Source organism: Hemiscyllium ocellatum, unplaced genomic scaffold (genome assembly GCF_020745735.1).
Source record: "Hemiscyllium ocellatum isolate sHemOce1 unplaced genomic scaffold, sHemOce1.pat.X.cur. scaffold_2217_pat_ctg1, whole genome shotgun sequence".
In the NCBI taxonomy this organism is placed as follows: Eukaryota; Metazoa; Chordata; class Chondrichthyes; order Orectolobiformes; family Hemiscylliidae; genus Hemiscyllium; species Hemiscyllium ocellatum.
Genome location: NW_026868011.1, coordinates 1 through 13305, shown reverse-complemented (window position 1 = coordinate 13305; position 13305 = coordinate 1). Strand labels below are relative to the sequence as shown.

The following is a 13305-nucleotide window of genomic DNA, read 5'->3' as shown; positions in this document are numbered from 1 at the left end:
CGCTCCCATTTCTCTCTGTTGCAGGACCTGTCTTTAGTATCGAAAGTATTAATTATTTTCCTGGGAAAGTTTATTCATAAATCAATTAACATCTGAGTTTTGAAACCTACTTTACTTCAGACTAAAATAGTTGAATATCCTTTCCCCGAGCCTAATGTCCCAATCCTCCCTTCTCTTCCATGTAAATACCAGCTGCTCCAGGTGAGGTTGGAGCTCCCAACCTGACATTCCAATGCTCCTTACTCCTCCATGTCAATAGCAGCTTCTCCAATTTAAGTTGGGGCTCCCAGTCCGATGCCTCAATGCTCCCTGCTGCATGTCAATAGAAGCGGTACAGTTGAGGTTGGATCTACCACTCTCATGCCCAAATGCTCCCAGGTGCTACGTGTCATTAAGAGCTGGTCCTTGTGAGGTTGGTGCTCCCACTCTGATGTTCAAATGCTCCCTCCTCCATGTCAATGCAAGCGGTCCAGTTGAGGTTGGATCTATCACTCTGATATCCCAATGCTTCCCGCTGCTACTTGACATTAAAAACTGCTCCAAGTGAGAGTGGAGCTCCCAGACGGATGTCGCAAAGCGTATTGCTCCATGTCTACTGAAGATGCTTCAAATTAGGTAAGATCCCGCAGTCTGATGTTCCAATGCTCCCTGCTTCTTCATGTCAATAGAGACTGCTCCAGGTGAGGCTGGATTTCCCAGTCTGATGTCCCAATGCTCCCTGCTGCTCCACATCATTTGAAGCTGCTCCGGGTGAAGTTGGATCTCCCAAGCCGCTGCCCCAGTGCTCCCTGCTACTCTAAGTAACTAAAAGCTGCTCCAGGTGTGGTGGGAACTCCCAGCCTGCTGCCCCAATGCTCCCTGGTCCATGTGAGCAGACGCTGCTCCAGATGAGGTGGGAGCTCCCAACCCTTGCAACTCACACACCTCTATACCAACTTAGAAATAGTTCCCACTGACTATTTCCACCATTGGAGCCATTGGTGGAATATCCGTATCATGTGAATTTAATATTATTTTTCCTCAGCATCGAATCATTACTTCCAAAAGACATTCTTTCTTGAATATTGTTTATCATGTGCATATTGCATTCAATCCGAAGTTAGATAATGGTGCTAATTGATGTATGCTCAATAAAAATTACATCATATTTTTCATGTTGTGTAACTGCTACTTAGCAAGGGCAATGTTTGTAATGAAATCACACTTTTATTCCAGGTGAGGGAATGTGGTTTGTATTATTTAAAATGAACTTGTCCACTGTGTACAATGAATAAATGGATCTCAATTTCAAAGCAAACTTGGTTACGTTGTCATCCATCTTGACATGTGGTGTCCTCTTCTTTCAAACACACGGGTATTAGAACGAAACGTCTATTAATGACATGCGTATAAAGACACATTAAATCATTTTTCGTGCTAATGCTGCATGAATTTGCGATTATTGATCCACAGGTTATGTTCACTCCCTACAGTGAACATGCTCCTTCTCCAGTTGTTCATGGTTCAATGTGATGCATCCAGTGTGTGCATAACGTTTTGGAGCTTGCTTCCCACATCTTGTGTTTATTTGTGTCTTGTGTCCAGCCTTCATCAATGGCGAGAGCAACGGGCGAGGGAGAGACCATTGTGTAAGTCTCTCCGTATCCATGCATGGCACCCATATCTGCAATTCTCTACTGTGCATTTATAGCCAGTTCTCTGTACCCCAACACCCACGCCACGCCCCTTTTGAAATATTTCCATTATTTTGTGTTGTTTCGCTGTACTCTTCTCACCAAGATGAATACCTTCTACTCAACCTGCTCCAGATTTCATTTGACAAAACCGTCATTAAGAATCCCACTACATAAACATGCCCTTCGCATCTCTTGTATTTTGTTTTTCCTGGATCTCTTTCATATGATAAAAGGTCACAGCAGTTTGACTTGAAAAAGAAAATCGCGTTACTTTTCATTATCCCAATGCGATCTACGTTTCAATGCAGTTTAAGCAACTGACTCAAATTATTCTTTGAGATTTTATAATAGCGTCGATGCATATAAATTGACCATTGGAGTTCAAATTTCAATAAGAAAGGTGTGAGCAGACAAAAGTAGCAGCTTTGAAAACAGCGACGAGAGTGGGATTCGAACCCACGCGTACAGAGCACAATGGATTAGCAATCCATCGCCTTAACCTCTCGGCCATCTCGTCACATACAATAGCACGGGTATGGCACAGACTTGTTTCTGTAGTGTAGTGGTCATCACATTCGCCTAACACGCGAAAGGCCCCCAGTTCGAAACTGAGCAGAAACTGCTTTGTTCTTCAATTGCAGCCTTTTACACGGACAAGAATGGAGCTTTCTTGCTTTCTTTCCCATCTGCAAACCTGCCTTCGAAATCGCTCGAACAAATCTGCTCTCTTTGTGAAATGTAATGCAATTCCATTAAATTAGTTTGCAAAGCATTGTAAAGGTTTTCTCCAAGCTGGGTCTGATCATATACCATTCTGTTTCAGAGTGTAGTTACCGCGTTCTGAATCTTCCACAAAAAGCAGTACCGCATTTGCATTTCTTGCGCAGGCGGGCCGGTTCAAAGACAGGGAAGAAGCTGATGAGCTGGCGTCACAGTGCACCACGGATTCCTCAGCTGGTCTGTCTGACAAATGTACCCCAAAGTCGTCTCTGCAAGGCCTCATTTGGAAGCTGCCTGTCGTTATTCAACGTGCGAGAATTGGCAGCAGAGGTGCAGAATCATGGTTTGGATCAGTTCGCACGTTATAGTGACTCATTCAATCAGCAACAGCAATGAAAGAAATTACACTCTCAGAGGAACCTCTGGACTTGTGATTTCATAGCGTCGCTAGTATTAAGGTGAGCCCCGAGATCTAAGCCATGTTGGAACTGAAACGGAGGAATTGACAGAGAGGCTACAGAATGACATCGCAACCTTTTGGTTTTCTTTAAATCACTGACGAGCAGGAAAATGTAAACGGGAGGGCGAGTGGGAAAGTGAGGCAGTTGCAGCTCTGGTGAAACTCCTTCTTTGTGAGTCACTCAGCAACAAGAGACGTGAAGGTGACTCATGCGGGAGAGCTCTTCACATTGAGAACAAAAAGCACTCAAGGGCAGTTAGCACCTCTTCCGCAGTGGGGGTGGGGTGGGTTTCTATGTTCTGTTACTATGTTCAGAAACTGCCTTTTAAATTGACGTGAACAGAAACTGCATTTCTAATAAGCAACATGGAATTTAGCAAAATTTATTGATTCGCTTCTCGTCGATTCGCACACAGGTTTCCAACTCAGTTGGCATCGATGTGGCTCATGCCCAGGTATGAACATCCCTGCAGCCAATTGCACGGTTAAGGTAAAAGGCAAGGAAAGTGGCATCTCGAACTGGCCCGAGGTCAGAGCATCCTCACAACGTGATCTGTCGTTCTCGGGTTGTAATGCTACCTCCGGTTTTAGGGTGGAGAACATTCTTTGGGACTCTTATTCTGCAAAACAGACACAGTGACTGAAACGATGCTGCACGGTATAATGTGGAACACGGCCTGCTCAGCTTTGTACATTTTCCGTGTAGTCCGGTGTGTTTCATGTTCCGTGTAAACGTGAAAGTTGTCCTGTTTCGAGCAATCGGTGAAATCATTCAGCAAAGCAAGAATCGAAATTGAAGTAATGTCAAGCAGCTCATGGTGATTTGACCAAATCATAACCGAACATATATTCTCACGCAGTCAAAGATACATTTCTCGTTGAAAAGAGTCTGAGAAGATAGACTCAGCTTACCATTGATTTTTGCCTGGATTGATGGGCTTTCATTATCTGCTGCGAAATTGTCATTGTAGCTGGGCACATCCCAGCAGCTGTGCGAGTCGGACAGGGACCATGGAACCCTTTTCATGTGACTTTGCATGTGTGGTTATGCAGGAGCACATTTCGAAATGCAAGAAAATGCGCGGCGGCGCTGTCTGGTAGTGTGGCCGAGCGGTCTAAGGCGCTGGATCCAGGTTCCAGTCTTGCAAGGAGCGTGGGTTCGAATCCCACCACTGCCATTTCAGCTGACCTGCTCGAATGCTGCTTCGATCCCCGCTGCATTGATGTTCTTAGAGAATTAACTGTGGAAAGGTGCTGTGTGTTGCCAGGTCTCTCAGCTGCCATGATGTTATTCGCCTCCCCTGCAGAAAATCGCAAGCAGCGATTGGTTTATGTTCCAGGCAAGTTGAGGTTTTACTGGAACCGAATGGAGACTGTTATTTCATCGCTGTTGTGAAACAAAGTCCGGCGGTGAGTCGATTCATCGTTATTTGGCTTTCTGGCGAATGGGAAAATCTTTCCAATGCATATGTTATTGAATTTCTCCCATTTCCTGCATTTCCGTCCTGGAGACACCGGAAGGGAAAGGTAATCTAATCGAGACTGTGATTGGTGAAATTCACTTTTTTATGGCCCATACTTATTATATTCTTTCTTTCTCTCTTTTCAGCATTGTCTGGGAAGTGGTGGTGCACTAAGGCTGCAGTATGTTTGAAAGAGTAGTTTGGAATTGCCCTGTTGTTAGTTGTGAGATTACTTTATGCCTCATGCCCTCGGACTGTCTCACATTTAGCATTCATGCTTCGCTGTGTCTGAACATGCATTAGGTATGCCAGTTTTGTTTGTGTTCCGTGTTAAATGCTTTCTGTTTGCGATTCGGTCAATACATTACGAGTTAACAGGGGTTCTGAGGTAACTTGCAGCAGCAAAAATCCTCAACTGAGGATCTGGGAAAGTTTCACGAAGCATGGTCAGTCGGAGCAAAAGTAAGGGAGTCGTTCGTTTCTGCAGTGTTTCACAATACTACCTTTCCCGTGAGCAGTCGAACAGTCTGAATGATTGTGCTACAGACTGCGACGGCAAGCTCCGCTGAAAAGTAATCCTTTAAAACCGGTGTAAGCAACGCAAGGTTATTGGGGTACACCGCGTGGAAACAGAGACTTCGGTGTATCTCATCCATGCTCACCACATCACCAAAATTAAACAAGTCCCGTTCCACAGCATTTCTCCTCAATCCCTCTAAACCCATCCTATCCAGAAACTCATCCGATTACCATTGCAATTTTCTGAGTGCAATAGCCTCCTCCACTCCCTCTGGTAGCTCATTCCATACACCCACAACCTTGTGAGTGGAAAATGTGCGTCGGGGTCCTTTGTCAATTTCAGACCACTCACCTTAAACCTATGCTCTCGAGTTTCCAACTCATCCTAGCTTGTGTAAAACACGTAAATACTCAGTTTACAACCCTTCCATAAAACCATGTCGCAGCCGTTATGCTGCCGGGAAAGTTGTCCCAGCTTATTCCACTTCACACTCCAGTCCAAACATTGACGACATCCTTGTCTATATTTTGTCACTAATTTCAGTCTATATTTTTTGACTTTTTCAAGATGTCAATTTCCCTGGATAACAACGAGCTATTGGAAAAAGAAAGGTGAAACGTAGAATGGCTTCAACTTTCAGTGCTGGATGCCACAGAGCCGCAACGCGCTCGGCTGAAGCTCGTTTCTGTAGTGTAGTGGTCATCACGTTCGCCTCACACGCGAAAGGTCCCCAGTTCGAAACTGGGCAGAAACTGCTTTGTTCTTCAATTGCAGCCTTTTACACGGACAAGAACGGAGCTTTCTTGCTTGCTCTCCCATCTGCGAAAATGCTCGAACAAATCTGCTCTCTTTGTGAAATGTGATGCACTTCCATTTAATTAGTGAGCAAAGCATTGTAAAGGCTTGTTCTGATCAGAACCATTGTAAAACCTGGTTCTGATCATAAGTCATTCTGTTTGAGAGTGTAGTTACCGCGTTCTGATCCCTTCCACGAAAAACTGTCCCGCATTTGCATTCCTTGCGCAGGCGGACCGGTTCAAAGACAGGGAAGAAGCTGATGCGCTGGTGCTACTGATCAGCGCACCACTGATTCCTGAACTAGTCTGTCTGTCAAATGTAAACCAAAGTCGTCTCTGCAAGGCCTCATTTGGAAACTCTCTGTCGTTATTCAACGTGCGAGAATTGGCAGCAGAGGTGCTGAATCATGGTTTGGATCAGTTCGCACGTTAGTGACTCATTCAATCAGCAACAGCAATGAAAGAAATTGCACTCCCAGAGGAACCTCTGGACTTGTGGTTTCATAGCGTCGCTAGTATTAAGGTGAGCCCCGAGATCTAAGCCATGTTGGAACTGAAACGGAGGAATTGACAGAGAGGCTGCAGAATAACATCGCAACCTTTTGGTTTTCTTTAAATCACTGACGAGCAGGAAACTGTAAACGGGCAGGGCGAGTGGGAAAGTGAGGCAGTTGCAGCTCTGGTGAAAATCCTTCTTTGTAAGTCACTCAGCACCAAGAGACGTGAAGGTGACTCATGCCTGAGAACTCTTCACATCGAGAACAAAAAGCAATCAAGTGCAGTTAGCACCTCTCCCGGAATTGGGGTGGAGTGAGATAATTACCTTTTGACTTCAGTTACTATGTTCAGAAACTGCCTTTTAAATTGAGGTGAACAGAAACTGCATTTCTAATGAGCACCATGGAATTTAGCAAGATTTATTGAGTCGCTTCTCGTCGCTTCCCACACAGGTTTCCAAGTCAGTCGGTATCGATGTGGCTCATGTCCAGGTGTGAATATCCCTGCAGCCAATTGCACGGTTAAGGTAAAAGGCAAGGAAAGTGGCATCTCGAACCAGCCCCGAGGTCATATCATCCTCACAAGGTGATCTGTCGTTCTCGGATTGTAATGCTACCTCCGGTTTTAGGGTGGAGAACATTCTTTGCAAAACAGACACAGTGACTGAAAATATAGTGCACGGTATGATGTGGAACACGGCCTGCTCAGCTTTGTGCATTTTCCCTGTAGTTCGGTGTGTTTCGTGTTCCGTGTAAACGTGAAAGTTGTCCTGTTTCGAGCAATCGGTGAAATCATTCAGCAAAGCAAGATCGAAATTGAAGTAATGTCAAGCAGCTCATGGTGATTTGACCAAATCATTACCGAACATATATTCTCACGCAGTCAAAGATACATTTCTGGCTGAAAAGAGTCTGAGAAGATAGACACAGCTTACCATTGATTTTTGTCTGGATTGATGGGCTTTCATTATCTGCTGCGAAATAGACATTGTAGCCGGGCACATACCAGCTGCTGTGCGAGTCGGACAGGGACCATGGAACCCTTTTCATGTGACTTTGCATGTGTGGTTATCCAGGAGCACAATTCGAAATGCAAGAAAATGGACGCTCAGGCTGTCTGGTAGTGTGGCCGAGCGGTCTAAGTCGGTGGATCCAGGTTCCGGCCTGGAAAGGGGCGTGTGTTCGAATCCCACCACTGCCATTTCAGCTGACCTGCTGCTTCGATCCCCGCTGCATTGATGTTCTTAGAGAATTAACTGTGGAAAGGTGCTGAGTATTGCCAGGTCTCTCAGCTGCCATGATGTTATTCGCCTCCCCTGCAGAAAATCGCAAGCAGCGATTGGTTTATGTTCCAGGCAAGTTGAGGTTTTACTGGAACCGAATGGAGACTGTTATTTCATCGCTGTTGTGAAACAAAGTCCGGCGGTGAGTCGATTCATCGTTATTTGGCTTTCTGGCGAATGGGAAAATCTTTCCAATGCATATGTTATTGAATTTCTCCCATTTCCTGCATTTCCGTCCTGGAGACACCGGAAGGGAAAGGTAATCTAATCGAGACTGTGATTGGTGAAATTCACTTTTTTTTATGGCCCATACTTATTATATTCTTTCTTTCTCTCTTTTCAGCATTGTCTGGGAAGTGGTGGTGCACTAAGGCTGCAGTATGTTTGAAAGAGTAGTTTGGAATTGCCCTGTTGTTAGTTGTGAGATTACTTTATGCCTCATGCCCTCGGACTGTCTCACATTTAGCATTCATGCTTCGCTGTGTCTGAACATGCATTAGGTATGCCAGTTTTGTTTGTGTTCCGTGTTAAATGCTTTCTGTTTGCGATTCGCTCAATACATTACGAGTTAACAGGGTTCTGAGGTAACTTGCAGCAGCAAAAATCCTCAACTGAGGATCTGGGAAAGTTTCACGAAGCATGGTCAGTCGGAGCAAAGTAAGGAAGTCGTTCGTTTCTGCAGTGTTTCACAATACTACCTTTCCCGTGAGCAGTCGAACAGACTAAATGATTGTGCTACAGACTGCGACGACAAGCTCCTCTGAAAAGTAATCCTTTAAAACCGGTGTAAGCAACGCAAGGTTATTGGGGTACACCGCGTGGAAACAGAGACTTCGGTGTATCTCATCCATGCTCACCACATCACCAAAATTAAACAAGTCCCGTTCCACAGCATTTCTCCTCAATCCCTCTAACCCATCCTATCCAGAAACTCATCCGATTACCATTGCAATTTTCTGAGTGCAATAGCCTCCTCCACTCCCTCTGGTAGCTCATTCCATACACCCACAACCTTGTGAGTGGAAAATGTGCGTCGGGGTCCTTTGTCAATTTCAGACCACTCACCTTAAACCTATGCTCTCGAGTTTCCAACTCATCCTAGCTTGTGTAAAACACGTAAATACTCAGTTTACAACCCTTCCATAAAACCATGTCGCAGCCGTTATGCTGCCGGGAAAGTTGTCCCAGCTTATTCCACTTCACACTCCAGTCCAAACATTGACGACATCCTTGTCTATATTTTGTCACTAATTTCAGTCTATATTTTGACTTTTTCAAGATGTCAATTTCCCTGGATAACAACGAGCTATTGAAAAAGAAAGGTGAAACGTAGATGGCTTCAACTTTCAGTGCTGGATGCCACAGAGCCGCAACGCGCTCGGCTGAAGCTCGTTTCTGTAGTGTAGTGGTCATCACGTTCGCCTCACACGCGAAAGGTCCCCATTTCGAAACTGGGCAGAAACTGGTTATGCAGGAGCACAATTCGAAATGCAAGAAAATGGATGCTCAGGCTGTCTGGTAGTGTGGCCGAGCGGTCTAAGGAGCTGGATTCAGCTTCCAGCCCTGAAAGGGGCGTGGGTTCGGATGCCATTTCAGCTGATCAACTCCACCACCGCAGCACTGTTAGAATGCTGCATTGATGTTCCCGAGAGATTAACTGTAGAAATGTGCTGCGCATTGTGAGGTCTTTCTGTTGTCACGATATTGTTCGCCTCCCCTGCAGAAAATCGTAAATAGTTCGGCGATTGGTTAACGTTCCAGGCAAGTTGAGGTTTTACTGGAAACGAATGGAGACTGTTATTTCATCGCTGTTGTGAAACAAAGTCCGGCGGTGAGTCGATTCATCGTTATTTGGCTTTCTGGCAAATGGGAAAATCTTTCCAATGCATATGTTATTGAATTTCAGTCTATATTTTTTAACTTTTTCAAAATGTCATTTTCCCTGGATAACAACGAGCTATTGGTTAAAGAAAGGTGAAACGTAGAATGGCTTCAACTTTCAGTGCTGAATGCCACAGGACCACAGCGCGCCTGGCTGATAATCGTTTCTGTAGTGTCGTGGTCATCACATTCGCCTAACACGCGAAAGGTCCCCAGTACGAAACCGGGCAGAAGCTGCTTTGTTCTTCATTTGTAGCCTTTAACACGGACAAGAACGGAGCTTTCTTGCTTGCTCTCCCATCTACAAACCTGCCTTCGAAAATGCTCGAACAAATCTGCTCTCTTTGTGAAATGTGATGCAATTCCATTAAATTAGTTTGCAAAGCATTGTAAAGTTTTTTTCTCCAAACTTGGTCTGATTATATGACATTCTGCTTCAGAGTGTAGTTACCGCGTCTGAATCTTCCACCACAAGCAGTACCGCGTTTGCATTCCTTGTGCAGGCGGTCCGGTTCAAAGACAGGGAAGAAGCTGACGCGCTGGTGTCACAGTACACCACAGATTCCTGAACTAGTCTGTCTGTCAAATGTACCCCAAAGTCGGATCTGAAAGACCTCATTTGGAAGCTGTCTGTCGTTATTCAAAGTGCGAGAATTGGCAGCAGAGGTGCTGAATCATGGCTTGGATCAGTTCGCTCGTTAGTGACTCATTCAATCAGCAACAGCAATGAAGAAATTGCATGGGATCACAGCGTCACTTGCTGGGGCAGCATTTGTCATCCATTCTGACTGCCCAGGAGATGGTTCAGAGTCAACTACATTATTCAGAGTCTGGATTCACATGTCGGCTGGACCAGGCCAGAATTAACCGTTTCACGGGCCCAATGACATGAGGAGTTGATTTCTGGTCTAATATCCGATTTTGGAAATAATAATGAAAAATGTTTGCAGTTGAATTAGAAGTGTAAGACCAAAATGGGTTTTATGAGGAAGTGAGGACTGCAGATGCTGGAGATAAGAGCTGAAAAATTTGTTGCTGGAAAAATGCAGCAGTTCAGGCAGCATCCCAAGGAGTAGGAGAATCGATGTTTCAGGCATGAGCCCTTCTCAGGGCTGTGCTTTTCTAGCACCACACCTTTTGACTTCTGATCTCCAGCATCTGCAGTCCTGAAGAAGGGTTCATGCCCGAAATGTCGATTCTCCTGCTCCATGGATGGTGCCTGACTGCTGCGCTTTTCCAGCAACACATTTTTCAAAATGGGTTTTATTCTCACTGAGGAAGTGAGGACTGCAGATGCTGGAGATAAGGGCTGAAAAATTTGTTGCTGGAAAAATGCAGCAGTTCAGGCAGCATCCAAGGTCCTCCTTTTTCTCTCAGTTATTATTGACAATCTCATTCCCCTCGCACCAGAACCTGTTCCAAAGAGTGTTACAGAACAGGCAGAATGGTCAGCTGCAGCTGGTCACCTGACCGGTCACTGGAGCCGAAAGGTTCACTCTCCACAGATGCTGCCAGATCTGTTGAATTTTTCCAGCAATGTCTGTTTTTGTTTCTGGTTTGCAGATGGTTCATTGTTCAATATTCATCTTGTCTTTTTCAGAGGAGTTTATTGATGAATTTGGAGAGTTTGGAAAATTGCAAGTTAGGCCACAAATCAGCCATGATCTATTGAATGGCAGAGCAGTTTGAAGGGCTGAATGGTCTCCTCATGTTCCAATGAAAGTTGTCCATCTGCGGCTTTTGGTAACATTTCCCCTCACTGTTCACTTCACATCCATGTCTAACTCACCATTACTGACTGAACAAACCTCCTGTGTTTGAACTAAACCTGCTGAAGATCAGTGGCTCCCTGTCTTGCCACCCGGTATTAACTCTCATCATGGAATGCTGTCTTGTATTACTGCGGGAATGTCCACAAAGGACTCAGCCTGGAGTCTGTATCCTCAGGGATCCACAAACCCCATTTATTTCCTCCCTCTCTCTTTCTGGTTATTGAACTCTCTGTTTCAATCTATTCTCCTGTCATGCTCTTCAACATGTCTATGTGGGGTGGACTACAGACAGCTGGGATTAATGAAAGGAAGTGGGGATTAGGCAGAAACTCGAGGAGAGGCGACAGCAAAGATAGTTCTCATTGTAACGGCAGTGTTTCTCTGTGACCCAATGAGTGGTGAGGCGCCTGAGATTGTGGGGGAGGCAGATTCAATCAGGGATTTGGGAAAGCACTCAGACACTGACCTACCCATCTGATTGTTAACTCAGACAGAAAGACAAAAGACATTTAGATAGCAACTTTGACCTGGGGTAATGAAACATGTTCAGACCCTACGATTCCAAACTCAAATCTCTGATCCCACAAAAACAAAGCTCCTCCTTATGTCAGGTTGTCCTCAGCCTCCTCTTTTCGTGAGAAAAAAACATTTTGAATTGTTCAGCCTTTCCTGGTGATTAAAAACTCTATTTTCCTGTAAGATTTGTGACGAATCCTTTATTATTGTTCTGTTCCTTGTGAGTTATGCCAGCTGACCTGTGCGGGTTTAGGTTGGAGTATTTGTTTTACAAATTCATTCTCACCCTCATATACACTGTGAAAATTGCTGTAAAACAGAAGGAAAGGATTGAGTGAGAACCCCCAGAAATACAAAGGCAGCGTGTGTACATGAACTGAATGAACCTGGCATTAGAAAAATGTGACGACAATCACAACTAGTTAGAATCACAGAATCCTGTCAGTGCAGAAAGAGGCTATTCAGTCCATCGAGCCTACAATGAACTGCTCTCCCACCCTACCTCCATAGCCCCACATTTACCATGGCTAACCCAACCGGCCTGAACCTGCACACTACAGGACATGTGAGCACGGCCAACAGAGCAAGCCTGCACATCTGTGGGAGGGTCGCAGATTTTGGGTGGCACGGTGGCACACAGTGGTTAGCACTGCTGCCTCACAGCGCCTGAGACCCGGGTTCAATTCTCGACTCAGGCGACTGACTGTGTGAGTTTGCACATTCTCCCCGTGTCCTGCGTGGGTTCCTCCAGGTGCTCCGGTTTCCTCCCACAGTCCAAAGATGTGCGGGTCAGGTGAATTGGCCATACTAAATTGCCCGTAGTGTTAGGTAAGGGGGTAAATGTAGGGGTATGGGTGGGTTGCGCTTCGGCGGGTCGGTGTGGACTTGTTGGGCCGAAGGGCCTGTTTCCACATTGTAAGTAATCTAATTACATCCAAATGCTTGGAATTGTGGATGAAGGCTCGCGAATATTTGACTCTGACACAAATGTTCTGTTTTTAAAAAATAGAATCTGGGTGAAACAGCAACCAGAAAGATTTCCAATTATCTCTGGAGGAAGAGAAATCAAACTTGTGCCACTGACACCAGGGGCCACAATGAATGTTAAAGAGGCCTGGGAAACATCAGAAATTAATAGATTGTGAGAAAGGTGGGGATCAGACAAGGACAAAAAGACAGTCTGTCACACGGGGGAAGAAAAGCGAGATTACACAGCAGAAATGGTAGTCCCTCAAGGTCAGATGGAATGGAATTAGGGCTGGAAAGAAACCAGGAACAAGTATGGCAGCTGTCAAATAATTTGGAAAAACAGATTATACAACATAGAGGGCAGATTTCACAGTCTGAAATTGTTGCTCTCATTGTGAGTACAGAACATTGTAAAGCCTGGTAGTTCTATTACAGCAACATACATAGGATGGGCCAAGTGGCCGCGATCTGTGCTGTAAGTTTCTGATATTTTTATCTGACATTTGGAGTTCAAGTCTGATGACGTTAATAACATTTTCAAATTGGATTGAGAGTTTAATATCTCTGGAGAAATGACAAATAAATCACAATTGATCCTATTCTGCAGACTTTGGTCCATAGCCCTGCATGTTCCAGCATTTAAGTTACATCCATGTCCTGCTGGTGGGACAGGACATACAGGGATGGTGATGGTGGTGTCTGAGGACATTGTAAGGAATGATTCTGAATGTGTAAGGCCGTTGGTTGACAG

At 45.1% G+C, this 13305-nt stretch overlaps 5 non-coding genes across 5 annotated transcripts; 4 read left to right on the top strand and 1 right to left on the bottom strand.

The window, feature by feature from the left end:
* Window positions 1–2111: 2111 nt before the first annotated feature.
* On the bottom strand, window positions 2112–2193 carry trnas-gcu (transfer RNA serine (anticodon GCU)). Its single transcript has one exon. It is a non-coding gene; the product is annotated as a tRNA-Ser (tRNA).
* Window positions 2194–2224: 31 nt separating this feature from the next.
* trnav-aac (transfer RNA valine (anticodon AAC)) lies at window positions 2225–2297 on the top strand. Its single transcript has one exon. It is a non-coding gene; the product is annotated as a tRNA-Val (tRNA).
* Window positions 2298–3952: 1655 nt separating this feature from the next.
* On the top strand, window positions 3953–4034 carry trnal-cag (transfer RNA leucine (anticodon CAG)). Its single transcript has one exon. It is a non-coding gene; the product is annotated as a tRNA-Leu (tRNA).
* Window positions 4035–5520: 1486 nt separating this feature from the next.
* On the top strand, window positions 5521–5593 carry trnav-cac (transfer RNA valine (anticodon CAC)). Its single transcript has one exon. It is a non-coding gene; the product is annotated as a tRNA-Val (tRNA).
* A 3214-nt stretch (window positions 5594–8807) lies between these two features.
* trnav-cac (transfer RNA valine (anticodon CAC)) lies at window positions 8808–8880 on the top strand. The gene has a single exon. It is a non-coding gene; the product is annotated as a tRNA-Val (tRNA).
* The last annotated feature ends 4425 nt before the right edge of the window (window positions 8881–13305 follow it).